Source organism: Corvus kubaryi, unplaced genomic scaffold (genome assembly GCF_017639235.1).
Source record: "Corvus kubaryi isolate FWS band 111438036 unplaced genomic scaffold, C.kubaryi_AGA036_p1.0 split1-131, whole genome shotgun sequence".
Lineage (NCBI taxonomy): Eukaryota > Metazoa > Chordata > Aves > Passeriformes > Corvidae > Corvus > Corvus kubaryi.
The window spans coordinates 701,718-729,384 of NW_024582073.1; the positions used below are offsets into that span (position 1 = coordinate 701,718).

The 27,667-nt window shown below is 35.5% G+C and overlaps 1 long non-coding RNA gene across 2 annotated transcripts; it reads left to right on the forward strand.

The window, feature by feature from the left end:
- The first annotated feature begins 5,908 nt into the window (after nucleotides 1–5,908).
- Nucleotides 5,909–27,667, forward strand: LOC121676784. 2 transcript variants are annotated; one of them, XR_006020591.1, is made up of 3 exons: nucleotides 5,909–6,131; nucleotides 20,830–21,009; nucleotides 21,885–27,667. It is a non-coding gene; the product is annotated as an uncharacterized LOC121676784 (long non-coding RNA). The 2 variants fall into 2 exon arrangements; XR_006020592.1 differs by lacking the exons at nucleotides 20,830–21,009; nucleotides 21,885–27,667 and adding exons at nucleotides 9,781–9,818; nucleotides 17,536–17,588.

The window sequence follows — 27,667 nt, forward strand, 5'->3', positions numbered from 1 at the left end:
TTCTAATTGCAAACATCACTGCACAGAAGACTAAAAGCTCTGATCATGGAAGAGTTTTCTGCATTTTGATGAAATATCAAATATGGAAGTTAAATTGTCTGTATTTTCCCAATCATCATACAGTACTTTAGAGTTTAGTGGAAATAAATAATTACATAGTAAAAAGGCTATCTGAGATGATGGATACTCCATGGAGAGAGAGTGGAGTTTTTACAGCCAGGTCACTGACTTGAATGTGGCCCATTTCAGTGGAGACTGAATATACTGGCCTTTTGATAGCTCATCTCTGGCTGTAAGAAATTTGTTTGTGAATTAATCTAGTTTTGTGTAGATATGTGTTTAGGATGCAAAAAAAAAAGATTTTATACATGCCTAAAATTTCAGAAGATGAAAAGGGATACTTCTAGGGACTTTATCATAAGACTAACATTTTTGCTGAAAATGCAAATAAGTGGGTAATAGCAATAGAGTGAAGCCTGTACTGCCATGCCTCTGTGTTGCTCTGGATATCGAGGACTTGAGTTTTCGAGACTATTCGCAGATTAATACAGACAATAATTTTTCCTTAAAGTTACCTGCTTAAATGTAAGGAGAAATTCTCTAACTATTACTGGACAATGCTCCTTCCATAAGCAAAAACCAGTTGCAGAATTGTACCCTAAAAAAAATTCAAGATCAAAAAATATTTAGCATAGTCTTAAACCATAGAAAAATCAATAGTGTTTTTTGATTAAGGTAAATTCAGGAAAAATGTCACATACAAGCCACAGAAAAATTTTTTCATTATTTATTTGTTAAGAAGACAGCTATCAAGTTTCCAGCTGTGAATTATTAAAACCAAAAAGAGTTAGCCAATGATTGAGCTCTGTTTAGCTTCCTTTTCTATTTGGTTAAGATCTTGTAATATTTCTTTAAACTAGTCTATATAACATGGTCTAGTCTAAGTGAGACCTTCGTAGTTTATTTATGTATGCAGTTCATTCTGTTATTAAAGAAATATTTTGTTTGACTTCTTAATACCATGATGACCCTTTCACTAGTTAATATATATCCTGAAACAGACACAATAGCAGAAAGACAGACACAAGTATGCTCTTCCTTGCAGTTCAAGTGTCAGGAATGCATTTTTTAAAAAGAAAACCAAACCCTTGCTTTCTCTATTTTCCCTCCACCCCAGAAACTACATAAAAGATGTCTGTCCTTTGAAATAATTTTTGTTGTGTTGTGCAGCATTTCATTTCCAGATGATGATATGAGAGTGTTCGTAAAAGCAACGATATATTAAATAGAATTTGCAATTTGTCCTCTATCCTAAAGTGCTAAAAAGGGATCCCTCCATGATTTGCTCCATGTTTCTGTCATCAAGGTGAAGAAATGACTTAAAGGAGAGTAACTAAGAAGAATGCAACACCAGTGAGGAAAGCTTGGCAACTAATTCCAGAATACAAATGTTTTTTGTTCATGCTGGGGAACATGAAGGATTCACTGCTGCCGCTGTAACGCTCAGTGGCCTCATAGGAAAAGTAGTTATTGATAAGGATTAAATGGTTGGCCTGGGTGTATCTATTGTCTTAAGAAATTGATGGTTTGTTCTGTGTAAGCAATTTTCCTTTGGCTCTCCTAATCACAACTGGGTTGATATAGTCTGTTTGCTTTGACAAGATTTTTTTTTGGATGTGACCAATCTGAGTAAGAACACCCTCAATTTCTTGAGAAGCCCAGTTCCATCTGCTTTGTTTAATTCTCTCTCATTTTATTGTTTTTCCTAGATCTGTGGCCATGAAACACACTTCATTTCTCTCTGAACCCAGATGAAACAACTGTCTGAGCATGATATAAGACTCCTGAATGTTCTTAGGGAACATGTAGGATAGAAGGTTACCTGGGCAAGGGAAACTCACAATTTGGGGATTTTCTTTATCTGACTATAAATAGCAAAATTTAAGAATGGAATTTTTAAATTCACTGGATAATTAGATTAAATAAATGCGGTTCAGTAGCATACTATCTGATGTTATTGGCATTTTAGTTTCATTTCTTTTGCACAAGAAAAGTAAAAAATGTTTCAAAGCTGCCCTTCTAGTATAAGTCCTTTTAGCATGGAACTGTCCTACATCATTGATCCCTCTCAAAATCCAGTGCTAATAGTATGTAACTCATAGATTCTTATTACATATCATATAACCATTGTTTACTCCAATCTTCAATGTGTTTGTTTTTGTAATAACACTTTGTGGTTAGAAGGTTTTAGTATATTCATTTTGTGAGGAAGATAAACACAAAGACCTTTTATTAGCATGCCAAGGTCCTATTTTTTAATTACTTTCATGCCAAAATGTCACTGAATACTACTGATATTCAAGCACCTAAGGGCCATAACCTAAGTTATTAGTTGTGAAATACTGAGACACCAAAAATAACTCAGCAAAGTCAGAACAATCATTAACATTTATAGGAGACTACCCTGGAACCAGCTGCATGTTTCTATACTTTTTATGTAAGAGTGAAGCTGGTGAATGGCTTTTAAATTTTTTTTTTTTATCTCATGCCTTGGAAAAGCATCATTTAGGAAAGTAATGTGCTATTGCAGTGTAATAACATGCTGATAGTTTATGGTTTGGGGGCTGAAGTCTTAAAGGGTGACATAATTAAAAAAAAGCAAAGAATGAACAGCAAAAATCAAAACTGGTGTGCCATCTCAGCACCTGTACTTCAAGATATGTCTGCTCAAAACTTACTCTGTAATAATCCCTAGGGAATATTTTAGATTCCATGAACATTTTCTCAAACTAAGAACATGAAAAAAATTTGTAATCTTGAAGGTTGATAAAGCTTGTCTTTATTATAAAAGGCCTTGAAGAGATCTAGTAGATTAAGGGTTTTTAACACAAATATATGTAGTAAATAAACTGGGCTACATCAGCAAGCAAGTGTGATTTCCTATGTGTTGCTTTCTAGCATGCTCTTATCTAAGATATTAGGAATTGGTGTCCAAAGGTACTGTAGCAAGTTAAGAAATTACCTTGTTCAAAAGGTTAATGCAAATGGTGAGTTGCTCCTGAACTCATCCATACATATGTGTAAATTATACTGTAAACACACTCACAGATTGCAGGGATATTGTTAAAAATATTAGACTGAAATTAGTCAGTGGATCTTATGAGTCGGCAGACAGGTTGAAAATGGTGCCTTTTCAGAGTGTTAAGTAATCATTGTTTGAATGGTGGCAGAAAGAAAGAAGGAGAGAACACTTTTCTGGGAAATTATGAAATTTATGACTGTTCTATTAAATATCAAAACACCATTTCTGCCTTAAAGAAATTCCCAAGACGGAGTGTCAGGGGAAATATCTCTATGTGCTTACCTTACATTAATATTCTTCCCAAGACATCTCTGTTGTCACAGGATCACACAGAATCTCTGAGTGATTGAAGGGGATGTGAAATCACCTAGTTTAAACCTCCTGGTCAGGCAGGGTCAGCTAGCGCTGGTTGTCCAGCACTGTGTGCGGTTGAGTTTTGAATATCTGCAACAATATAGAGATTCCATGACTGGCAACCTATGCCAGTGTTTGACAATTCTCACAGTAAAAAAGTGTTTCTTATGTTCAGAGGGCACTTGAGGTGTTTACTTTGTGCCCACTGCCTTTTGTCCTTTCACTAGGCACCACTGAGAAGAGGTAGGTTCCCTCATCTTCTTTCCCTCTCATATATTTATGCACATTGATAAGATCCCCCCTGAGCTGTCTCTCCTCCAGGCAGAGAAGTCCCAGCTCTCAGCCTCTCCTCGCGTGAGGAGTGACTAGGTCATTAATGAACGTGTTAAAGAGCAGTGGTGCCAGTATCAGCCTCTTGGGTATACCCTGACTGGCCTCCAGCTGGACTTTGTACCACTGTTTGCAACCTTCCAGGCCCACCTGTTCAGCTGTTACCTCATATTAATTCTTTTAATTAATTCTAATTAATTCTTCCCTTGGCATCTCTACTGTTCACAGTTAGACCACAGAATGCAGGGGCAGATGGATCCATTAAGACCATTCTTATATTCTTCTGTTAGTAACTAAGGTAGAAAGAGATGGTTCTTAAATCAGATAGTCCCAGGATCATCTGCCCTCCCAAACACCCCCTAAGGCCTGCAAAGCAAGAACTGCCATGAAGGGATTTTCTGTAATCATATTCCAAGCATTTAATGAGAACCACTTGGACCAATGTGCCCTTTCTTTGATATTAAAAAGATGGGAAAGTAATAAAGCTATGATGTTTTGGATTCCCTGGCCAAAAAAATCCCCAAAACAAAACAATCTAAAACCAAAACAAGCCGTCCCCCACCAAAAAAACACCGACACCTAAAAATCCTCCTCACAGATCTGACGAATAACCAATTGTTTAAGTTTTATGCTGAGCACTTTTGTCCTTTAAATGTCCTTGACAATTATAACCCATGAGCTAAGTTCATAGAAATAAATGTATGTCCTTCTGAATGACCTTCTTTACCAGAATTTTCTGTAAATTACATAAGGAATAAATTAGTACAAAAATTCTTATTTAGCTTCAACCTCTGCATGTGTTGTATTGACTCAGTGTGAACATCTACGATCACGTCACATACCATTCTATTATTCTTTGATGGCATAAAAAGAAAAGACAGAACATTTAAAAATATATTATAAAAATAATACATCAGAAGGAACAAGGAGCTTTGATCCTTACATCTAATTAATTGCACATTGGCTAGATTTAGCTCATACAAATGTGGGATAGTTACTTCACTGTAAATGATTAATAACAATGGATGAACAGTTGTTTGTTTTTTCTTCATCCCTTCCAAATGCAAAAACACAGACACCTACAGTTCAAGCATCAGGAAAGAGATTAAATGTCTGACCTCTTCATAGCTATTTATCCTATGTGAGGTCTGAGAAGCACTCTTCTTACAAAGGCTTTTCAGCAATTCAGCTCATAAGCAGGCAGAACATACATGAACTTCCCTGACCGTCCTGTAAAAGTCAGTACAGATGCTCTCATACCAATCAGTGAAACATGCAGAGCGATAATTTGTAATAGCTGGTACACCAAGATCCATTTATTATACTTTACACCTATACAGCAATTGATTTATATTGCCAATTCCTTTAGGATATGTGAACACCTTGGGGACAAACATAATATTATTTAGAATCATGAGGCACATCATATACTTCTTTGATCTAGGTATAATAGGAAGCATACAACAAACCTACTTTTCTAATGAAAATTTTCTTATAGCCAAGTGCTTCGACTTCTTTCACTGTTTCCAAAATTCAGTGTTTCAGAACTAAATTTTTAAAGATACCCATCACAATATAGCCTGTGATGTTTACAATACCATTCATGCATAATATACAATTTTTTTTTCATTTACTCTTTGGCATAATCCTGCCAAACACAATCGATATTAATCATCCACAATGAGTGAAATTTACCTTCAGTTGCACAGAAGTAACTCGTTGATTTGGCTGAGAATGATTTCACAGTGAATGAATCACTGTAGGTATCTGCTGGTTTATGTTCTCAGTATGTTTGAGTATATTTGTGTGCATGTATATATAGAACATACAATTCTTTTGTAGATGCAGATACTTTGCAGTTTCTCTGGATGGCAGATGTTGAGAAAGTGAAAGGTGTGTATTTTCCCAGCAGGGATCAAAGCAGAAAAATAGTACAACTTAGATAACCTTTCTGCCAGGCTTCCTCCAGGGTGGAATCCCATTTAAACATCTTTCCCAGGGCTGCGTGTCCTCTGTCTCTGTGCTTTACTCTTTTTACACCAATAGCTGTAAGTAGGAGGTGCAGTGAAAGGTGAAACCAAAATGTTTTGATGCTGGAGGCTTTGATCGTTTCTGCTCTTCTAGGATCCCTTATATCTGAAGCCCTCAATCAGGTTCTGAGAAACTTCTGGGAGGAAGGATGGTCTTAAAGAATTTTTCATTCCGTTTTTTGTTTCTGCAGTTTTTCCCACAGAAGGGCGTATTCAGATTCCTAAAGAAGGCTTTGAAAAGGATCCAAAGAGGCAATCACATGCATGTGCAACTATTTTTTCACCAGGCAAGAATATATGGAATGTGAATGGAGTTTCAGCATAGCTCTGTGAATGTGAGTATCAATTGAAACTGGGTAGGCAAATTCCATTAAGTTCTAGGTAAATTAATGTGCATATAGCCAGTGAATTACTAACTTCATATAATTGAAGGCAGGAAAACCGGTCTGCATTCAGTTATTAATATAAAGTTTAATTAGAAGGAAGCTCTTTAAGGGTGAAGAGGCTCGCTGAGAAGCACAGACTTTACAGTATTTTGAGAACATGATTCTACCAACTACAGGATTTCTGAAGGAAAAAATGAATGTCAGAAAAATGAATGCTTCTCTTGTACAAATACTAAGATCTGTAGACTTTCTATCTATAGTTTAATTCTAAGTAGGAATAAATATTTCCCAAAGACTAGACAATATATTCTTTCTCCTCAGGTAAAAAGGTGTAGTTGGAATCCAAGTAACTCATTAAGTCTTCAAAATACAAATTAGTTCAAACAGATCTGATTTTCACATTTAAAAGCATTAGTAGATACAGCAGCATTTGGTCTTAATTACTGCCTGTTGTTTATTATTATCCTCCTGTGTAAAATAAATTCAAATCATCCAGCAAGATGCAAAAAAGCACTATGTGACCTCAATGCCTGTTGTGAATAATATGAGAAGACTGACCAAGCAAACTTGCAAACAGCATTCTGCTTATGTCAACTGTTTTCAGTCTACGGATCCACACACTGTTCCTCTGAATAAGAGATACAGTAGCAGAAGTTAGGTTTGACATTGAATAACACAAAAGCAAAGCAATGATGCATTCACTGGATACATCCTTTGCTGTGAAAAAACCAATCTTTTGTAGCAATTATGTACTGCTTGCACAGTTGTTTTAAGATAAGAAATCCGGAAATTTATCTTCTGTAATTTTTTATTTTTTTTAAATTTGATTTTCATCTTTACATTCTAGGACTGCCCTATCTGCCTGTACTTGAGATTTAGGTGGACTAGCTTAACCCTTTTAGAAATTTGACTAATTAGTCCTCCTTACTTGAATTTAACTTTGAAACAGAGCTTCCATTGTGCATAGCAATTATATAGATAGACAGAAAAGAAAAAAAAGCAACTCTTCAGAGAAAAAAAAAGCCTTGTTTATATGATTCTGTCTAAAGAAAATACATACATTGAACATTTAGAAAAGTAGACTAAAGTTATTGTTGTTCAAAGGATGTTTACTGGTGTAGTTTGTAGGACTGTAAGTGGAGCATGACCCATTTTTGTTTGCTTGACTTTTCTCAGTGTACTGTGACCCAGCATTGTTGGGTTTGTTGTATCTTTATTTAAACTTTGTTCCTCTGTCAGGAGTTGTGGCTTCTGTATTTTTCAGCATCACTGTACCCCATGGGTGACATTTCCTTTGATCCTTAAAATGCAATATTTCAGATGTTATATCAAACCTCAGAAGAGTAACTTGCTAAGGAAAATAGAACTGTATTTTCCTGAAGGAACTGAAGCTGCATCAGGTTGAATTTCACCCTGTAGGTTATTTAAGCACAGTATGATATTATACAAACTGAAAACAGAGGGCAAATTCCTGTCTGCTACTGAAGAGATGTCATTGAGGGGGGAGGAAAAAAAAGCAAATAACTCCCATTCCTTTCCACTGATGTCTTAAAGACAAAGATTTAATTGTGCTGAACTGCAGAATAAAATTAATTTCGAAGAGAAGTGACATACCAATAACTTGGCCCTTGCTTTGTAGCTCAGGTTTATAAAATCAAGAGTTTATAGCCTTTGGTCTCATATTGTTTACAGAAGGTTGAATAAGGAATTTTTTTGTTTGCTTATTTGTTTTGTTTTGTTTTGTTTCCCAGTTTCAACTGATTCTAGATTACCTTTCTCTACTTATTCTTTAGGTTCAAATGTCTAAACTCTGTGGCACAACCTGGCTTTATCTTAGGGATTTTAGAAAAAGTTTTCATTTAATGGGTATTTTGTAAATGCTGTGTATCATCTGGGTCTGTCTTCCTTTCTTTTCATCTGCATGCTTTCCTGTGCTCAAGATCTCCCACATTTGCTGTGGTGATCTCCTCAAATTGCAGTGAGTAAAGAAGGGATCATTGTGTGGTAGCAGAACTTCAGAGACAATGTCTCTCTACAATGCATCTGAGTGGGAACCGGCTTCTTTATGTCCTGAATTGTCTGGGGACATCAGAAGAGAAAAAAAGCATAGAAGTGTAAGAAAACTAGAGAAGCATATCTTAATCCTATTTCATATTCTTCATCATCTGAGCTGCGTGAAAAGCCACAGAGACCCCAAACATTCCATTGCTGAGACCTGTGAGAGGCTGCATGGGTCAGGTCCTTCAAAACTTGGATTATGGCTCAGTCCCTTGCCCATCTCTGAAACACCCAGTCTAATTTATAGTCTTTGTTTTCCAGTATAGTTCCACCACTGCTCTGTTGTTATCAAACCATGCTATTCCTTAGTATGAGAAGTGAAGTGAGTGATCTGCTTTTTTACTTTTAGTTGCATCTCCTCCTCTTCTGGTTGATATTAGATTCTGAGAAATGCTTTATGCATATGTTTTACTATATAAATATATCTTCATATATGTGTATATTTAAGTAAAGAGATACATAGATATATAAATATTTGTTTATTTCTTTTTCTTCAGGAAGTGAACACTAGCAAAATTCCTTATAGTAAATAACGTGCATTGTGAGGGAAAAATGTAAGGCATGTTCTTTATACTTCCAGACAGAGACCTCTCTAAAAATTGAATACTAGGTTAGTTAAACAAGACAAGGAATCCAAGAATTGGAATCTATGCTTAGTAGCAGCATCGGTTATAGAAGAAGTTAGCAAAACATGAGAAGTCCAGGACTGGCAAGTCTGATTAACCTGTAAGTATGGTTGTAGGGACTAAGATCTGGTTAATTACTGCTGAAGTGTAAAATGACAGATACCACCTTTGTCATCGGCTGCTTTCTCTGGGGAAGAACATTTCTTCATCCTTTCTTATCTAATTTTAAAGTTTTCAAATTCCCTGCTATCATTCTGCTCCGCCTTCTAAGAGAGGAGGTGGTAAGATTACACACCCTCATCTGCATCTTACTATTTTAAAAGCAGCTCTTTCCCACTACAAAGCACTGTAATACACTGAAAAAAAAAAAAATTCAATTTTTTCTCTCTTGTTTTCGCAACTATCTTTAGACATCAAAATGTAATTTTCCATTAGTCCCTGTCAAAAACTGTGCCCTGAGCATGTACAACCACAGAATGAAGGACTGTCCTAATAAATGTTTTCAGACAGTGCTCTGGATCATTGTTTCACAGTAGCTTTTTAATTCAGTTATAAAGTTGCATCTTCCAGTTAGAAAGAAAAAGACATGATTTGTCTGGTGGTGACAATATAGTTAAAGGCCTTTTAGAAACTGCAGAAAGGGTTTGAAATAATTCTTATGTTTTAAGCAGTGACACCATGTAATGCAGTGCTGCATTTGTAACTGAGGAATGTTTTTTACCAGGCTTTTCTTTCCCATGTCTCAGCATTTTCCTATTTTTTGTAAGGAGGAACTGATACGATACAGTTATTTTATGCTTAGAGTAAGAATAATAAATGTTGTGTGCAAAATTTTGACACATCTCTTTCTGTCTCAACAAACTTTAAACACTTCCCTTTTTCTTTCCCTTTCATATCTGTGTTCATCATTTTAGGTTATGCATACAATTTATATTTGAATACAGCAATGAAGGTGAGTTCATTCTTGGTTCATATCTTCACTTCCCCCACTAACCCTTCATGTAGTTGTATATTATTAAGTCTGTCCTCATTAAGTCTTTTTTCCAGTCTTACATATCCTGCTCATGCTGATTTTAGATGAGGTCTGAACAAAGTCTTGCAAGATGGGATTATTACCTTTTGAGGTTTATATATTAAGTTAATTCACATCCTACAACAACATGTAGTGCCCAAACATAGGTGAATAGGTAAAGAGAAGGCTGGGCAGATGGGCAGACTAAAGATATAAAAACCACAGATTATAAGATAAGAAATAGGAAGGACAACTTGCCCCCCCCCACCCCCCCCCAAAAAAAAAAACTAGAAAAACCAAACCAAACAAAAACCCTAAGCCATCAATCCAAACCCAAACAAACTTCAAGTGTAAATCAAGGCATCTTCAAATTCATGTTGCTCCACTGATACCCACTTAATAACAACTGATGATCTGGGCCTGTATCAACTCTGTATGCAAAGCTGTAACACTAGCGGATTGAAACCCAATGTTTATTTAGCTTTTTTAACTCACTGCGATCTTCCAAAATTAAAAGATCCGTCATACAACATGCTCCAGAACACCAGCAGTGACATCCCCAGCAGCTGGTCACTTCCCCTCTGCTGATTTACAGCAGGATGTTTCTACACCACCTTGTGCCATGCTGTATCAAAGATATCCCAGTTAACTTCACACAAGCAGTTCCTCCCATAGACAGGTTAAGATGCTACGCTAGGTAGTTGGAGATGGTAGAATAGAATCATAGAGTCACTGAGGTTGGAAAAGACCTCCAAGAGTCCAATCCTTGACCAATCACCACTTTTTTCAGCTAGGCCATGGCACTAAGTGCCACATCCACTCATTTCTTGAGCAATCCCAGGTATGGTGACTCTACTGCTTCCCTGGATCATTCCAGGGCTTAACTATCCTTTCAGTGAAGAAAGCGCCTAAAACCAAAAAATTGCCTAAATAAGGTTGAATCTTTTGTACAGATCAGCACTGATTGCTATTGACTTCAATAAGAATGGGACAATTAACTTTGGAACATTTCAGAATGTAACCCACTTAATGAGAATCCTAGAACATCAGATGATTCTTCAGAGACATTCTAATAATTTCATAAAGCAGAATCTCAGTTTTCCTCTGAGAATGTGCTTTTTCAAAATTCTGCTCATGTGTGATATCTGCTGTTATGCAATATCAAATGCAATTAAAACTGGACAAGTTATTTGTTCCTACAAAATAGTTGGATTTGTGCATGCATATATTTGTATATCTCATAATTTTTTCTGCAAAAATGACTATTTCAGCCACATTACAGTTTTTTACATGGCTTTTTAAATCATCTTTTTGAAACTTAGCCCTGATTGTCCTTAAGACATAAGAGATTAAACTTTATATATCAGCTTCTTTCTCTTTAAAGCTTATTACTACCTGATTAAGATTAGGTGTGTGTTCAGACTTCTGGGGGAGGTGTATCAATGTGCAATACCATGTGGAATACTGTGCAAATTGTTTTATATTGTTTCATCCTAGTTGAAGTGCCAGAAGGGCTATATGACTGCTGGAAAGAAAAATTTTTTATGAAAACCCCAAAGGGAGTTTCTTCCATGATTCTGTCATTCATTCAGTCATTCTATTTTATTTTTTCTTCAGAAAGTCAATCCATCAAATAGAGGAGGAAAGCATTTTCATTGTAATATTATGATTTACTTGAGACAGTAGTGATTATTATTCTACAATTTTAAATAATTATATGTGTCTGATTCAGCTTCTCTTACAGAATAATTTATTAAGCTGTTGATACAAAGTAAACCCTAAGGGAATCATAATAGCCAAACATCTGATATTTACCAAAATATCTTTCTGACCTAGAGAAGCTGCTGTAAAACATTTAAAATTAATTGGTTTTTTTTCTTAAAAAGTACCCTAAGTTGATGATATAGAAATGTACTGTAAATTGAATATAAAATTAGAAAAGGCTCTCTACCTTAAGCAGAAAATTTCCTAAACTAGATTTTCCTCTATTAAATCAAGAGGGGCTTATTTCATCTACTGATGTGAAGAAGAGCAAGAACAAATTCTCGCTTCCCTACTGCTCTCCTCAAACTTCTTTTTTCATAAGCATGTAGTCAATACTTTAAAAATAAAACTTTCCTACAAATTGTGGTAGTGTATAATTCTTTTTCCTACCAGAATCCATACATTCCCATTGACAGGGGTTAACCACAAAGCCTCTCTTTAATGACTATCATCTGTAAGGAATGTGCACATAAACATTGCATTCTTCTCTGGGAGTTTTCTTTATAAACTATAATATCCTTAACTAAAAATAACAGCTGTCAAGCTTCCTTTCTCTCTCTTTTTTTTTTTTTTTTCATTCTTTCATTGCTTTCAGGATTCTGTGTATTGAGAGTTGAAACATTGTCTCGAAAAGGAAAGCATGCAGTTCTCTAAATCTGCAATTGTATCTAGCAGGGAGAAATAAAAATCATACCTGCTTTTTATCTCCTAACCCACTAGGCAGGCCTTAAAATAAAAGAAAAAGTGGGTTAGTGTTTGGGGATTTTATTAAATTGTTTAGGTTTTTGAAATATGTTTTCCATATTTCAAAATATGGAAAAGACATATTTCTGTCGACAGGAGAAATCTTTCATACAAAATCTTATTATTATTGACATAAATTTCCTGTTGAAATTATTTTTTCCACACTCAAAATAGCTAAAAGTATTTCTTGATTCCTATTGTAAGTGTACTAAACCACCTACAGTGATACAGTGATTCACTAAAGGTGTAAAAATAATTTGAGAAAGATCACAGACTGTTATATTCACTTGCACTTCCTGTGCAAAACCACAAACTGCAGAAGTTCTTCAGAGTGTTATCATTTTTAGCTAGCATTAAACTGTTACCAAGGGACAGCCACCCAATTTATGTGAAAGACATGTCATGGGTGTCAATTACCAATCTATATTTTATCAGATATAAATCTTGAATGGACAGTTCTCCTGAACAGATGAATACACCATGCGAAGAGTAACTACAAATGACTTGATGAGTAAACCCTCATACAACTTGGATTCCTGTTGCTATATATGAATAACATAGACTATATGATATGTAAATTATGCAAAAATAAACAAAACTTAGAATAGTTTCAGCAAATATTTTCTGTTGGACATATTGTCTACATATTTTCTTAACTGCCTGTGACAAATCTTGTTATGAACTTAATTTAAGAAAAATATTTATCCTAATTAGGTTTGTGTGATCTGCGCTGAAATGAAGGAAAATATTTCTCCTATCACTTCTGCTCCCTGTGACAAACACAGTATGATATTTTATTAAATAGTAGGGTAGTATTCTGTGAAACTTAGGAAATTGAATTGGGCTTTAAGGCATATATTTTACTTAATTCTCTAAATCCTATCTTTAAAATTGTCAGTAAAAGGTTCAGAGCAGGTAAAAACATTGAGACAGGAAATAGAATATGTTTGAACTGTATCAGAATTTAAAGCACTTACGCATTTTGTTTATTTTGGGGTTTTTTGTCATTCTGAGGTCCTCTAGGTGAAGACACAAGTGCAGAGTTAAAACTGGTTTGAAAGAAATTCCAATAAAATTTGGAAAATATATGAGTCTATTTAGGTGCACAGAACAATGGGATAAAGTTCTTGCTTTAAATAATTTACTTTAATAATGATTTATTCTATAATTTTTCTCCTAATGCTAGAAATGTGTTAAGGAAAATTAGATCTGTTGCTGATTTGATCAGCAGTGGTTTATTTGAAAATAATAAACAGCATTGTTAAGAAGCACTGGAAGGCACCTGTAAGGTTAAGGGTGATTTCCACTAGTGCCTGCAAATGAGTGTGGTGGAGTAAAAGTCAAATCAAGTCCAATAGAAAAAATCTATACCCTAGATAATAAGTTATCCAGATGCTATATATTAGCTAAGGTGGTGAAATTTCAGGGCTGTTAGTAAAGAGTGGAGTAAGCCTTGTGATGAAAAAAGTTTTTATTCTATTCGTCTTTTTGCATGTTCATCTTAATGTCAGGTAAATCAGCATGGCATTTGCCAGTAACTCTGCTTTAGACTCAGGCTTGGAGTTTTATAATTTATCATGAGGTCCTTTGAATTTATTCCAGATTATTGGAGGAAAACCAGCAAAACTCAGCTTGGCTCCAGGTCAGTAATTGTGACATGCAAATGTCTTAGTGTTAGAAAGGTGTTCTAAAAAGACTGCCCGTATACTTATTTATAATTCACGACCATACACCATGGCAATTTATCTTCCACCAAAAAGAATAAAAGACAATTTTATCTGAAATACCAAGAATCTGAGGTATAATATAGTGCAGCTCTCTCTCTCCTTTGGTGTAATATAGTGCCTCTCCAACTCCTTCACTGCTCATCTCTAAGCAATCCTAAGAAAGTGGGCTCTTTTGAAATTAAGGAATGCACAAATATTGATTACAGAAAGAGATGTTATTACTAAGATATAAACAATGTTGCTGGTTTTTGTTATTGCCAGTCTGCTGGAAAGCTGAAAAGCTCACATAGTCATCTCGCATCATCTTTCATGCAAAGACAGCCAAGTTAATTTAAATACTGTTTCCCATGCAGGATATACTAACTGACTTTGAACAGAAATAGAAGAGCTAATAAAATCCTTACAGATGGAGCATTTCTGATGCTTTTTTTTTATTCTATTCAAGTTGTTCCATTATTTAAGGGACTTCCACCATTTTTCAACCTGAATAATAGACACATGGATTTTATTTAATGAAATTGTAGATAACAGTTTTATTAATTAAAATAGCATGAAGAGCGTTTTACACAATAAAATTTAGAAGAGCTTAGTACTGTAACTGTGAAGCAATTTCCTTCTTTTTAATGTTTGCAATTCTATTGATCTAATTCCTACTCTGTTCTGTTCGGTTTCACCACCAAGATCCACCTAGCATCAGAATATTCATTAAATTATCCCCATTCATGTTTATGGAATTGCAGTGCATTAAATGACAGAGATGATAATTCCTTCCTGAAAACTGGGGACAACTGAAATAAGAAATAATAGCAAGCACCCAGCACATTGTCAAATCAAATTACTAGAGAAAAAGAATCCCCAATGCGTATGTTTCTTTTCCATGCATTTTTCTTCAACCAGAGAGAGTATTTTGGGCCCTCTTAGGAATTGACTGGAGTCCATTTTATATGACATTTACATATAGGGTACCTGGGTTATTTGAAACAATAGCAGTAAGCCTCATATCAAAAGTTTACAAATGCAATATCAAAATCATATACTATATTGCTCTGTTTTATTTAAAAACTAGAATATATGCATTTAATGGGCTCTCTGATTTTATAGGAGGCATTTATTTATCATGAGGAAATATCTTAGCATTGGTGGGCTAATTTTAAAAATTGACTGCTGGGTATATTGTAAAGTGTCTTAATATAGAAGGTTTCCAATATTGTCACTGTTTCTGAATTCTGATCATTCTGGTCTGTGCTTTTTCCCATAACCTTCTCAATAAACAGGAGAAATTTGTTTTTAATTTCAACATCCCAAGTCAACAGTAGTCTGCAGAAATAAGCATTTAGTTTAATGAAATTCTGGAATAAAAATGGGACTCATTTCCCTTTTGGGAATCTTGATTAAAATTTCTTAAGAAATGAAGAATCACAGAAACATGATGGTGGCAAGGCTGGAGGTGGGGATTAACCTCTCCTCCCAGACTGCTAGCAATAGGACAAGAGGAAACAGCCTCAAGCTGAGCCAAGGTGGGGTTCAGGTTAGATGTTAAGAAAAATTTCTTCACCGAAAGAGTGGTTAAGCATTGGAAGAGGGTAGTGAAGTGAAGTCACCATCCCTGCAAGTGTTCAGAAGACAAATACACTTCGTGCTATGGTTTAGTTGGCATGGGGGGTTTTGGTCAAAGCTTGGACTTGATGACCTTGGAGGTCTTTTCCAACTTTCTGAACAGTTTCAAATAAACAATCGTTTTGCTTTAGTTGTTAGTTTGGGTTGGGGAAGGTGGTGTTGAAGGAGGATTATAAGTATTGGAGCAAACAATGGTGCTTTTTCTACAGTTGCTATTTACTACAGCACCTCTGGAAATGTTCACTATTCTTTGTGAATATGAGGATCCCAATAGATATGAAGTATAATCAAGAATATATATACATATACACAGTAACCATGATATGCAAGCTTTCTTCATGGGAACAAATACAGCTCACAAGAGTGCCCATATGTGCAACCTGCAGCCTCAAAAAAAGTCAAAATTAATTAACCACACACTTTAACCTATTTTTTAAACTTACTGTCTGGGCATTTGTTCACTACTTTTAGAAAATAGGATAAGATGCCTACTTATTACTAGTCAGACAAGTGAGTGAATTTTTAGCTATCAAAGTAGTCTCTGTCATGATCTTTACCCTGTCATATTTAACAAGAGAAGATATGATTGCATCCTTTTCTCACAGATGTGTTTCTAACTTTTAGGTGTATTGCATTTATATTTTATCTGTAAACCCTATAAAGTAAAAAATTGTTCAATCATATTTGTTGAATGTTTTTTAGTATGTAATAAGAGATAATAAGAAGCTGTCACTTTGAAGAGGCTATCAGTAAAAATGAACATATTTTGCTTTTCTTTCTACATGCATGCAAATAATTCTTAATGACCCTATTGCATACTCTCATACTTTATTGGAATTATACCCTGTGTATCAGAAAGAATTGCGACAAGGGAACTTCTTTATGTCTGATATAAATCAATGAATGCTGCTTTAATTTAAAAGCTGAGTGATGATAAGATTCTGTGACTCAATAAATTTGAGCTTCTAGTACTATGTAGAAAAACATAAAACTTGTTTGTGCATTATAATGTGGCAAAAATATATCCATTCCTAATCACTGCTGTGCCTATCATTTTTAGCTTGCCTATAGCATGCATAATAAAATGTTTGCAAAATAAGAAGAAATTCTAATTTTCATATACCTGCATTATGAATCCCTGCAGCTATTTAAAAATACTAAAATCCTTAAACTGTGAGAATAAAATGCAATTTACAGAGTACATTTTCTTATTATTGACTTTGACAATAGCATCAGTTGTCTACACAGACCTATAAAATGCTCTAGGCATTGAGAGATACACCTTAAAGCACTTATCTTTCCTTTCTTAATAAAAGATAAAATAACAACGCTGGCATGATAAACAAAGAAAACAAGCAATAACTTACCGCTTGCCTAAGTTGACCTTGGTTTTAAGAATCAAGGATTGCTTTTTCTTAGCTCTGACATTAGCTAAACTAAATCCCAAAGCATATTCTTAGGTGGTGTGAAGTTGGTCTAATTTTATTCCAGTGAAGTGACACTGATTTGCACTCTGTGCAGATCAGGCCCCTTACAGGACTAACCACCTGCCCAGATTTCAGAATTAGCTGGGGATAAGACTGATTGTTTTCTAAGTGTTTGGTAGAGGACCGTCTACTGTTCAGTTCTTTTTGACCCTATCTGTACCTTGTACAGATATCTCAGTGAGAGAAGAAGCAGGGGTGGAGAGGGTGGAACAGGGTGATAAGGAAGCTGTGATATTTTGTAGAGCACAAAATTAAGCATTTCATATACATTGAATGTGAACTTTTGATCTATGGGTGATGTACAAATGTTTCTTCCAGCTTTTCAGAAATGCAGTACCCTCAAAGTAATAGATCAGCTGGATAAAGAGGAGAAGGTACATAATATTGTAATGTATCTAAGACAAGGGTGGGGGGGAGTATTTTTTTCCTGTGTTGGAAGCACTTCACAAAGAATATTTTTGAGGGGGTTCTTCAATATAAATCATGCCATTCTAGTTCAAAGCAACAAATTCAAACAAACTTGCAAAATATACAAACTAGTAAGTTCACAATACTAATTTAGATATGCTTGTTTACATTCTCACCCCATTTGACTAAGTGTGAAATGTTGAAAGCAATTGTATAGACCACAAGTATTTTGGTCCTGGCTTTAAGTAAAAGAAACTGTAAATAGGGCGTTATTGCCTAATTCAACAAAAGTTTTTGCAATACTTGTATTTTCTTTTGAACAGACTTTTCATACACTTAAAAAGATGTTTATTGGTGGAATGCATTAATAAAACCTTTTTTCTTTTTTCTTTTTTTTTTTTTTGAGCAATAGAAGGGAATAAAGAACCTCATAAATATGCTTACAGCTAGTGTTTACAAAATCTGCTAATGATCTCACTAATGGAGGTTAGATTATGGAATGTATTTTGCATCAGGTTTATGCCTGGAGCAGCCATTTTACAAGGAGTCACTGATAGAATAATATGTATTTTACCGGGGAGTGAAACTCTCACTGGGGGCATTTACATGTAATCTTTTTTTGGTCATTTTTTATTTGTTTTGTTTTCTGTTTGTTTTTTTTTTATTCTGTGAATCTTCTTTATGCATGCACATCTCAGTTATCAAAGAAAGCAGTTCTAATGATTGCAAATGTACAAAAGCTCTTGTAAAAACTCATGATACCTAGTTCTCATAGGTGTGTGTGTGACCCTAAAAGCTTCAAATGTATTTGTACAATGTGGTTCTTTCTCTTCCACCTTTAAAAACTGATTGTCAGCTAGAGCTAGTCAAGTTTTAGATTTACTTCATAGATAAATAATCCCTTTAATTTTAGTGTAGCAGAACTGAACAAAATCACTCAGTGAAACATTCAGGTCTAATATTTGTATGTTCTCATTAATGAGAAAGAAATTGGGAAGTATTTTACAACAGGTTCTTTTAGAGACTGCAGGGCCCAGGACTGGTACTGTTCATGACAGAGAAAAATTTCCAATTAATTACACTGAAGAGAAGATCAGATACAGAACACTAACTGCTATTAGGCATTATTGCTCACTTCTTGGGCTATTTAAGATACATACTAACCTACTGTTACTTCCAGTAAGTATTACTGTTACCTCCAGGGTAAGTATTTTCAGTATTCACCCTTGATGAACAGCACGCATGTACCTCCCTGACTGTAGTTCTGCTGTGAAAGGATTTCACCTTTGCACGCTGGGTTATAAGGCATCCTTTTGAGGATGTCAGCAATGCAAAAGTGCAGAAAACAATTTCCCAAGCAGAGAGAAAGGTGCCTCGTGCTGACTCTGCTCCTATCTCAATATTATCTGTGAGTTTAATGGGAACACAAAAAAATCTTAAAGATCTTCTTCTGATTTCATATAATTGGAGACCAAGCTTTCGAGTTCATTTTAAGAAAAGACTTTGACATTTAGTATTGTGAGGACCTAACCTTTTTAGAAAGAAAATGACTAGATCTTGATGTCTAATATTATTTATATTAACTATGAGAAAAAATTTATTAATTAAAATATAAAAACTTCAGTAATAGACTGTTAGGTTGGAAGGGAGTCACAATCTGAAATCTAATGCATAGATAGAAACAGCAGGTTTTCATTATTTCTTCCATTAACCCACGAATCCTGGCAATTTGATAATTTTGTTACCTTATGTTGCTATCAAAAAAATGGCACATCTGTTACAGGTAAACCCATAAAACAACTAAGCCCATTGGTGCTACTGACAAGATAGCTATCTCTTGAAAAAATTTTGGGGTTTGAAAATTGAGACAAAATTAAATAAGCAATCTAAAGATTTCAATTTTTAACATTTTGAATCCCTTCCTGTGTCTACTGATTTTCTTCTATGTAAGTAAATAAATACTAGCCATTTTTAAAAAGTTACTCATACACATTTCTCATATCCTTTACTAATTACGATGTAAATAAATCTTTTTAGAAATGATTTCCCATTTACCAGATTCCCATCCTTCAGGTATTAGAATTTCAGAATCACTGCATTCAAAAGTAAATATTTATTTTACTCTTCTGGGCTTCTTTATTTCTCAAAATATTGTAACAAGCCTTGGAGAATAAGGTAGTTTTTGAAAAGGAAGTATGAATATGAGTACTATGCATACAGAATGATGTAAGTTTAAATCTGCAATGGACAAAGGTAATGGAATTAGAAAATACACCTAGGATGCAAATATACGTGAAGGAAACAACTTGTGGGCGGGTTTTTGAGATACATTTCCTATACTAACATTCTGAGAATTTTGGGGGATAGAGTGCTATGAGTATGGCTAGCAGGGTCCTAGGAAGCAAATATATATTGTATTCATCTTCACCATTAGTTTTTTCTCTTATGGTGCTGCTCATGTGGCAGTTCTTTCCTTATATTAATTCAAAATTTGAGCCAATCTTGGTGACAGTTTGCTTGTCTTCCTCACCACTGAAGCACCCACAGCCAGTTTGTGTCAAAAGTCAACGAAGGAATACTGGAGAAATAGTTTAAAAAAGTGATGTTTAATTGCTGATTTTACTAGCTATCCAGAGGAAAATGTGAGGATTCATGTAAAGTTTGTTTCTTATTTAAAAATAGTGAAATGCCACAAACCATAAGTTTTTTAACTTCTGTTAGCTGCTGTGTATTTTTCTTGGAGACTGGACCCAATCCAACCTGTTGGTATGGGCAAGTGTATGTGTTCCTAACAAACGATTTACATGAGACAATGAAATTCTAGATAATGAACACTAAAAGGTTGAAGAAGATTGGAAGAGAAAGGAAAATCTGCAAGTTCCAACAGTAAATATGTGCAGGGGAGTTTGTTCAATATCATAGTGTATCTATATATTCTTTATCCCAACTTAATTAGATAACTATAGAGTTTTGTGTATAACAAAGACCAATAAACACAAGCCTACCTTCATTCTCAGTGTCAAACTTTGCTTTCTTAAAATCATCCGAACCAGTCTCTGACTGATTCCTTTACTACAGATAATCTACCAATACCTATTTTTACAGGATAAGTCATTGGTTTATCTTCCTATATTTCATTTTATTTCTTGTGTGGAACCTGCACAGCAATTATCTGCTGAGGTTTCTAATTGTTTTCTCTTTCAGGTTTTCCTTTTGAGGATTCACTTCAGGCTTTGGATTTAATATAATTTTTTTGGACCTGTAAAGCTGCAGATATGAAGACTTTACATTAGAATAGTATGTCGTGTCTGTCTTATTTCAATAAGCCAAATACAAACATATTTGGGAAGATAAACTCATCATCATCAGTGGTATAGCATACGGGTTTGGCCTTTATCTATGTATGTTTTAAAACAGAAAAATGTAAATGTACACATATACTTATGCATGCCTACATGCACATCCACAGATAAAAATTAGAGATCAGACTGTTGAAATCACTGCAAGAAGTTTTTAGTTACTTCAGTGTGTATTACAGCACAGATGTGGTTAACTAGTAAGTCACAGTTTTTCTAAAGGTACTCACTTAAAAAAATTGTATGTTTTCAAATCTACTGAATGTTTACAATTCCAACTAACTTCAGTCTATATATTCCATCAGAAAATCATGAAAAATATTCATTCAGCTGAGGTGACAATTAGGCTTCTTTAAAATTTTAGTAGAAAAATGTTACAGTGCAAACAGTTTACTGTTGATGACGTTCAGTTTACTGCATATCCCCCTATACAAGTGTGTCCTTTTTGATGAAAAAAGGTGATGTGACATGGAAATTCATAATAATAGTGCACCTTGGTTTGTGAGTAGCAAATACAGTAGTGCCTCATTCCTGGTTGGCACATCTGAGATCTGTATGAGGAAACAGTCCTGGACACATTCCCGGAACTTGATGGATGTCGTGTGAGTTGCTGTATTTTTCTTCCAACAAAAGTCTGTGTAGTTGAAGTCACCCATGAGAACCATGTTCTATTGACCTGAAGCTTGCTTAAGCAACCCAAATATTGCCTCATTGGCCTTATCATCTTGGTTTTGAGATTGATAGTAGGTGCCTATTGTACAATCGTTTTTGGGGACAGCCCCTCTGATCTTGATTCAGAGGCATTAAATAGAAATTCCAAAATTGCCATTGTTGAATGCTGTGCGATCAAGTTCTCCTTAATGCAGAGAGTGACGATTCCTCCTCTTCTTTCTGTCTTTACAGCCTCTCCATCCATCACAATCCTCCTGTAATGAGAGTTGTTCCACCACGTGTCAGTTATTCCTATGATTATGTGACTTTGAGTGGGTGCAGAGCTCCAGTTCCTCCTGTTTGGTCCCCAGGCTGTGTGCATTGTACACATACACTTGGGGTGGTTGTCTTCTGGTCCTCATCCTGGGAAGCAGCTAAGGAACATTTGTTGCTGCTCTGGTTGGCCTGGCTTATTCTCCAGTTGGTTGCAATGGCACAAGTGCAACCACTTTGGGTCTAGAGTGCCCTCAAATCCTCCCGTTTAAAGCTCCCCTCGGCAGGTTGGTCAGCCTGCTGCCAAAGATTCTTTTGTCTCTTCTTCAGATCTGATTTTAGTTGCAATTCTGGAGGGCGGGAAGGGAAGCAGAGTCCTGCTTTTGTGTGTCACCAGGGTCCAAGATGCCAAATTCTTTGTGGTGTCTGCCACAGAAGCATGATTCTGAAAACATTTCTCTATCTCCATTTCCATCTCAGTACCTCTAATACGGTACAGCCTTTTAACTGTTTCTTGCAACTTTCAAGACGCGTTCTTAATATTTGCATCAAATCATATTTTTCTATGGAGGCATACATAAAAATGCTTATGGCAATTTTCATTGTATATTTCTGACTGTTTGCGTGTCAGGGGGATTTTATCACTACTAGAGTTTGATCTATATAAGAAAAAAAAGGAGAATAATATACTCAAGCTAACAAGCACATATGTTCAAAGTCGTATTTTATCTGAGAAATTGTATAGCATAAGCAGATATGGAGATAATTCCATGCATAAGTCCTCAATAAGAAATGGGTTTTCAGGAACCTCAATAAAGTCAGGGCTCAGGTAAATGTGGTTGGAACTATGATGAAGCAGACAGAATGCAGCAGATGGAGAAGCAGCTGGTTGATATGTAGTAGTAGAAAGGTATTTTGTTTTTCTGCTTCTTTTAAACTCTTTGTGTGTGTAATTAAATATTCAAGAATGTGCACTGAATAGCAAATGTACCAGAAAGACACAGTTCTTAATAAAAGAGACTTGTTCTGTTGGTATACAACAGAAATCAGCTTAAACTGAAGTACTTCCTCTGGATCTGTACTAAACACCTACCTATATTATTTCTAATACTTCCAAGTGTTCAACAGTACTAGAAATAGAAAATATTTACAAGGATGGGTGTGTTTGGCTACCGTTGTTAGGTCAGAGGATATAATCAGTGGGGAGTGCTCATTTTGTTCCTGCTTCTGTGCAGTTAGATTATATACTCTGCCCCTTTACCACACCTTCAAAATAAACGAGGACATCATCATGATATACTAAGGGTCACAACTCATATGGATCATAGCAAATAGATATTCATAAGTCAGAGCATATGAACCTATAAAACAGATAGAATAGCTTACATCCGGAAATTGTAACAATTTCTGCTGAGTCAATTAATTTTCTGCAGCAGGAAGAAAACAAAGACAGAATGGTTAGTAATAAAGTGGTAAAGACTGAAGATGTGATTTACTCTTTACATAAATGCAATTATCATGGTCTAATTATAAGAGGTTGGCAAGAAAAAACATTTCAGAATTGCTGCATTAAATGCCCTAAAGCTTGCAGCTTTTTGTGCCTGACATACGTCACTAGTGTGAGCAAATATCACTAGGTAAAACTTAAGGAAAAGTGCCAGAAAAGTAGGCATCTGGGGCTGAGGTTTCCAGGGAAAGGAGACTGCCTTCTTAGCTATAGTATACTTAAGGTTGAAAGGGAAAGCTGTTGATGATCTTGCAGACTGGAGGCCATCTGGAAAAAGCCTGTGAGTGAATAGATAATTAATCAGATTGAGAAATATTTCCACTTTATGGAAGCCATTGTCCTTTGCAATGAAATCTAGTTCCATCACAGGTGGGAACAAGTATAAATGTACACTGAAAAGTGAAGATGGTAATGTGGAGCCAAGCACATTTGCTGGGGAATGGAGAACTGAAATCCTGCAATGGAGCCATCAGCTTTAGCAGGTGTGGGCTGCAAAGGCAGGCGTCATTTGAAACTCTGAACAGCACTGAGTTTATAAGGTGACCAAGCCTGATGCTTCAAAGCAAACAGCTGCTTTATTTAAAGAAATTAATGTTTTCTGACTGTCTACCTGCCCTGCAGTGACCCATTCCCAGTTCCTAAGCAAAGGGAGTAGAGCCAACTCTAAAGACAAAGTATGTGGTTTTCTGAGAAGGGAGAGGGCTGGCAGCAACAAAATGACTGTGGTCTGCAGCAGTGTCCTGTAAAGTCCATCTGGTGGCTGATGCTACTCTGGAGGCAGGTGATGGTGTGGCATGGTGCCTTGCTTTAAACAGTTAGGAGATGATGGCAGAAACTTTGCTTCTAGAAGGAATTGTCAACATCAGCTGCTGCAGTGAGTAGCCAGGCTCTTCTACTATTTTTTTGTCATTTCCTCTCTTGGCTGCTTCTTTTCCCTTCTCATCTTCCAGCACAGAGGTGAGTCAGTGGCATCCAAGCCCTTGCCACTGTGGCAATAAAGTTCATCTTTGTGCTCCTGACGAGAAATCTTTGCACCACTTTAGAGTGAGTCTATCAGTGCTTTGTAGTGATTAGCACTTAGGTGTTTTCACTTATACTTTCAACTAAGATTTCAGTTGGAGAAATTGTCTGAGCTGTGATATTGCAACCCCTTTTATTTTGCAAGGAAGCAACTGGAGGACTGGAATAGTTTAATAGGCCACAACACCCTTTTTAAATATGTTAGGTCACATAAGATGGATAAAAAAGTCCAAATAAATTACATATCTGGCAACCGTAAGGCACTTGCTGTAAGTATCACCTTTTTTTATATGCTAAAATTCTTACAGGATTAGTTTTGGTATTTTTAAATATATGTATTTGAAATTTCTGTTTGAGTTGTTTTTCTGTTAATTAAATTAATTGTTAATTTGAAACCATACTTAAATATCAAAACAAGAATTCCTCTGCTTGTGCCGTATAACTTTTTTGAATTTTCAGTTTAAAACTGACATTCCATTTTTGTTCTGGGCCAGTAAATTTTTTTATATTTCAGAATAACTACTAAACTAGAAAATAAATTTCTTCCCCCAGTAGAGGACACTGATGAAATAAAGAGGAAGAGGGCATTTGTTGGCTTTGTAAACTAGCTTAAGCTAGAGTGCTCTCAAAACTGGCACAGAAGTCATGGATGCTGTTGATTTTCATGCTTCTTTCAGCTTTTAATGTAATTGTACACAAACAAATTTAAGGGCAATAAAACGCACAAACACTGAAAGTTTCCTATTTAAGTCTGTTTCAAGGGAAGTTGAAAAAGTTGTTAGGAATGGCAGATAAAGTGAAATACCTCATGTCTAGTACATAAAACCTTTAGGAATCATCTCTATTAAAATGTCAGGTTTTGGTTAAATATAAAGAAAATGTGCTCTGGGATCTGCCCTATTTCACACTGACAGTGGAAATGGAACATGTGCTCTTCTTATTGATTATAAGTAGGAAACCAAACAGATAAGACACAGAGAAATGCCTGGTTTTGACATTTTCTTTACTGTGCTTCGATGTTTACCATCTCTTCCTGAGGGAGTATTTATCTTAGAAACCGCCACAGAAAATCACAGGCCTCAAAAATCAAAGGAAAGGACATGGATATGAGAAACCAAAGGCATAGTGGTATATTAAAAAAAGCAACTAGAAGTAAGTGAAGTAAAAAGAGTATTTCATTGCTAATTAAAAAACTTCCACATTTAAAGGCCAAGAAATGGAATCTCCACTGATGAGGAAATGTGTATGTATGAACAGATGCAAAGAAAGTAATTATATGTCTTGTTATATTTCATCTAAATAGGAATCATGATGACTTTAAGGTATGAGTTTAGGAAGAAATATGGCAAAAAACCCCCTGAAGCATGTACTCTGACCAATGAATTAGATTCAGGTCAAATGGAAGCTTTTCCATGGCTCTTGTGTAAATTAGCTTGCAAATACAGAACAGACCTGAACACTGTTCTTTCTTTGTGCAAGCCTAACTTGCAAAAAGTAAGTTGCTGAAATATATGTTTACACAGAACAAACAGGATACAGTATAATATTTCAGTAAAAGAGAAATTCTGTTTTAAAAGAGATTATCTCCTGCTAAAAAAAGATCAGAATGTTATCCACTAGTCTACAGAAAGATTCATGAGTAAATAAGAATGTTGGTATTTTTTAACACTTTCTTTTATAATGCCAACATCTTCTGCTTCATTAATTATAACAATATCAGTGCTAACAGAGAAAGTGAGATGAAAAGGGTAACTGTTGGGTGGCTGAAGTTACACTCACTGAACATTCTCTGCAGTTATGGAAGACTGTGGCCATCTGAGATTAGTCCTGTGGCAGAGCCAGGGCAAACTCTGTGCAGCTTAGGAGTTAATCAAGAGTAATGACTAACTGTACAAGTGCAGGTCTTTTGGGGTGTTTTGTTTTTGTGCTTGGTCCTTTTTCTCTCCATTGCATTTTAAATTGATTTATAAATTATTTTATCTGGGAAAGCCAAACTTTCTCAAAGGGTAACTTTAAAATTCAGCATGCTTCAAAAAAGTCTTCCTATTCGGACTGGAGAAAGAGGTGAACCTTAGGATACCCTTTCTCTTACTCATTTATGCTTTCTTGATGTCTCTATAAATGCTGTTGTATCAGTGATAATATTGTTTCTGACATCTGCTACATAAATGAATTGCGTTGTTTCCTGAGAAGTGGCTGGTCAGTTGTGAAGTGTGCTAGAGAAAGGTCAGAGCAGAATTAAGGTTCTGATATTTTGCCATTAGCATGCTACAGAGCCAAGGTTTTTTTGAAAAAGTCTTCTTTTACTGAAGCTGGACGTGGTCCCGGTAGAAGAGTTTTGAATGGGCCTAATTTCTCCTGCAAGTCATCCCCTCAAGAGAGTAGTGGATGTTATGGCAAAGAACAGATGTGTTTGTGGGACAAATGTGCTCTAGAGGCTCAGGTACCAGGTTTGTGTCCCAGGGCTAACACAGGTGGCAAGCTTTGTAGCACATCATAATTTGGTCATGCCTTAACATCCCTCTCTGGGATTGTAAGGTGCATAAAAGCACACCTTGCTTTCAGCCAATACTTGGAGTTTACCTTTAGGATTAGTGATAATTATGGGGTGATATAACAGTGGCACTACAGAGTTCAGATATGAGTACATGTGCATGGGGGCTTGTGTTGTCTGCACATGTGTGTACAGATGCAAGGAACTTCCACAGCCTTGGAACAAACTGAGCATAAGGAAACAGACTCCTCATACACTCACCATTTTTGGATTCAGTTTGCTTGTGTGTTTACTGCCATGTAACACTAGGTAGATGGTCCTTGTTTCTCTAATAAGGTCAAAGTGACTTTTTGTTATTGAAAATAAAATATTAAAGAAAAGGTAAATATAAACAGGTGAGCTTGCTTTTGCACAACCAATAAAAAATTACTTTCTCTTGCTATGGAACACGATATCTTGATAATGAGAATGGAAAAGTATTTACGACCTTCTTAATGAAAAAATTAATTGCCTGATAACATTTTTGCATAGTTGCAGTGGAAGAATACAAAATGTACCATTTCTATATTTATCAAACTGCCTTCTGACCTACATATAATAAAGCTTAACCACAGTTATGAATACAAAATTATTTTAAAAGCCTCTGAGTTATTTTCTGGTACAACCAAATAGAGTTCTGAAAAACTTTTACTAAATCTAGAATTCTATCCTGTAAGTAGGGGTTTTTTAGTTAATAGTGGT